We start from the raw sequence: 3,473 nt of genomic DNA on the forward strand, positions 1-3,473 counted from the left end.
TCGGTGTATGTGTATATATTTGTGTCTATGTGTGTTTTAAAATATATGTGGTTTATCTATATCTATAGATATCTGCATGTAGATATCTATAGATATAGATATCCTTTCATATATGCATACACATATATGTATGCAATTATACACTCTGAGTCTTTTATCTATCAGGATATGGGTAACATGTTTCATCATTATTTCTCTAGATTTGTGGTTGATCATTTCTCCACTAAGAACTCTAAGTCTTTCAGAGTTGTTTGTCTTTACGATATTGCTGTCATTCTACAAATTATTCATCTGGTTCTGTTCATTTAACTCCACATCAGTTCATATAAGTCTTCCCAGATTTCTCTCAAATCATTCCCTTCATCATTTCTTATAGCATTCCATTAAATTTATTTACCATAACTTGGTCAGTCATTTCCTGATTACTGTGCACGCCCTCAGATTCCCATTCTTTGTCCTCAGAAATTAATATAAATATTTTTGTACATCCTTACTTAGAACTTATTTTTCTTTGGACTTATCCCTACCTTACTCTATCTTTCCTCCAGCCCCCCCCCACTTCCTTTTCCTTCCCTTTTGATTGAAATCTATTTATCTCCAACCACATGTGTATATGCATGTGTAATCTTCTGACCCTTGAGCAGTTCAATAAGAGGGAGGTTAAAGGTTCCTCTAACCCCTTTTACTTTGTACGGACTTGTCATACACCCTACTTATATTAGATAATTTTCTCTAATTTTCACTGCTCCGCAATATATTCTTCTTCCCCTCTTTTTCCATTCTTCTTTTAAAATCATCAAGACATAACAGATTCATTCCCATTCCTTCTGTCTAATTATACTTCCTATATGACCCTTGATGATAATAGCAACCATTGTGTTGCCATCTCTTCCAACTCATTTACAAAAGGAATCACTACTATAACATTCCCAACAAGTGGTGATCCAGGAGCTGCTTGAAGACCTCCAAGGAGAAAGAACTCACTCCTTCTTGAGGCAGCCCATTCCAATTTTAGATAACTTTTAATTGTTAGGAAGTTTTTCCTTACAGTAAGCCCAAAAATGCCTCTGCAAAATCTACCCCATAGCACCTTGTTCTTTGCCTCTGGGACCAAAGAGAACAACAAATGTAATCACTTCTCCACATGACAGCCTTTCAAGTACTGTTTCCACCCCATCCTACTCCCTCACCCATCACCACCACCATCCTTGCCACCACCCTCACCACCAAGACTTCTTTTCTCCATTCTCTTTAATTGATCTTTGTATGACATGGGCTCAAAACTAGTCACCATCCTGTTTACCCCACTCTGGGGTAAACAGGCTTATCAATGTCCCTCTTAAAGCACGACACCCAAAACTAAACATGACTATGAAAAAGTCTGATGAGATGAGATTGAATATTTGCTCTTATTCTGTCTATTATTGTTCCCTTTTCCATGCTTATAAACAGTATCTAGCCTTGTCAATTCGACTGTACACAATTTGTGATCAGGAATTGTTTCTTATGCTATTTCCTTTAGTCATACACAATACCATGAATGATGTTGAATACCTACCCAGAGAATACTTATTAAAGTGATTTTCTTAGATCTTTGCTCTTTTTAGAGCTGCATGTGAATTTTCAATGCCAGATGGCTTAAAATATCTGTCAATGTCTCAAAGAACAAAATAAACATTTGAAAGTTGTGCTTTCTCATTCACTAAGTAGGCAATTAATGACATTTGTGAAAATACTTCTTGAATTTGTTGACATACTCAAGAATTGCTTTCTTATGTATCACTGACAACTTGCTAAAACAACATGAAATCAGGCATAAGGCACAGGATTCTCAAAATAAATGCATCATTTCAGCAGCGACAATAATAGTTAACATTATATACTGTATTATCATGCCTTGGAGCATAAGAAGTTGCTTGTTTCTGAGACGATCCACCTCCCTGAGACTATTCAAGTCTTGCAGGGAATGTCTTACACCTCTCACATAAGTGAATGTGGCAATGGCGATCCATCTCCTCTTTGTTCTCTGTACCACATACTTGTACCCTCCAGGCACCTTCCAGGACAGATTAGAAGTCCCCTCTGCTTAGTCAGGCTTTCTCCTTGGAGATCATCAATAAGTTTAGTCATCCCAAAGACTCTGTTTGGAGGTAGTTAGGTATCTCAGTGAATTGAGTGCTGGACCTGGAGTCAGAAAGACCTGAATTCAAATCCAGCCTCAAACACTCACTAGCTGTGTGAACCTGAGCAAGTCACTTAACCTGTTTGCCTAATTTTCCATAGAAGGAAATGCAAAACCACTCCAGTACATTTGCCAAGAAAACCTCATACAAGGTAACAAGTCAGACCCAACTGATCAACAACAAAGACTCTATACTGGGCCTTCCTCTCTTCTCCTTGAATAGTCTCTTCTTTGTTTCAAATAAAATCTTTAAAGGGCTTAGCAGAGTGCCTGGCACAGAGTAGGTGCTTAATAAATACTTATTCTCCCCCCCCCCTTCCCTTAGGCCTTTGTTGATCTCATCAGCTCTCGTGAGTCTTATTGTTATCTCCATGAAAAAAAATAAATGACTACATTTATGTATCTGGCACAAGGCGTCTTTGTGGATTCTGGTTCTGCGTCACCGACTGCCTGCCAGGCGTGTCCTATGGGCACTTAAATCACGTCCAAAACAGAAACATTATGTTTCACCCAAAATGTGTTCCTCCTCCAGACATCACCATCTGTCACCTAAACCCACAGCTTTGTAGTGATCCTTCCCTCTCAGATGCCCATCAGTTGGGAAATGGCTGAACAAGTCATGGCATGTGAATGAAATGGAACACTCTTGTTCCATAAAATGCTGAGCAGGCAGACTTCAGAAAAACCTGGAAAGACTTAGATAAACCAATTCTGAGCGAAATGAGTGAAGCAGAAGAACCCGGCACACAGTAACAGCAATGCTGTGTGGTGACTAACATTGATCTACTTAGCTCTGCCCAGCATCACAAGATCTAAGACAATTCCAAAAGACTCATGATGGAAAAAACCATCCACCTTCAGAGAGAGAAGCACGAGTCTCAATACAAATCGAAGCATACTGTTGTCTTTTTTGTAGTTTTTCTTTCTTGAGGTTTTTCTCTTTTGGTCTAATTTTTCTTTCACTAATGACTAATGTGGAAATATGCTTAATATGATTATAAACATACAGCCTATATCGGAATGCATGCCGTCTTGGGGAGGGAGGAAGGAAGGGAGCGGGAAAAATTAGAACTCAAAATCTTTTAAAAGTGAATGTTGAAAACGAAAGGTTATTTTTTAAAAGTAATCCTTCCTTCTCCCTTGCCCCTCTCCATTTTCAATTAATTGCCAAATCTTGTTGACTCTTCCTCCACAACATCTCTCTATCTATCCTTTTCTTCCTGCTCACATAGGGTGGTGATGGGTGATGATGATGATGATGATGATGATGATGTTGATGATGATGATGATG

Source organism: Petaurus breviceps, unplaced genomic scaffold (genome assembly GCF_028583685.1).
Source record: "Petaurus breviceps papuanus isolate PSGF00001 unplaced genomic scaffold, PetGlider_PUasm1.0 419, whole genome shotgun sequence".
Classification (NCBI taxonomy): Eukaryota; Metazoa; Chordata; class Mammalia; order Diprotodontia; family Petauridae; genus Petaurus; species Petaurus breviceps.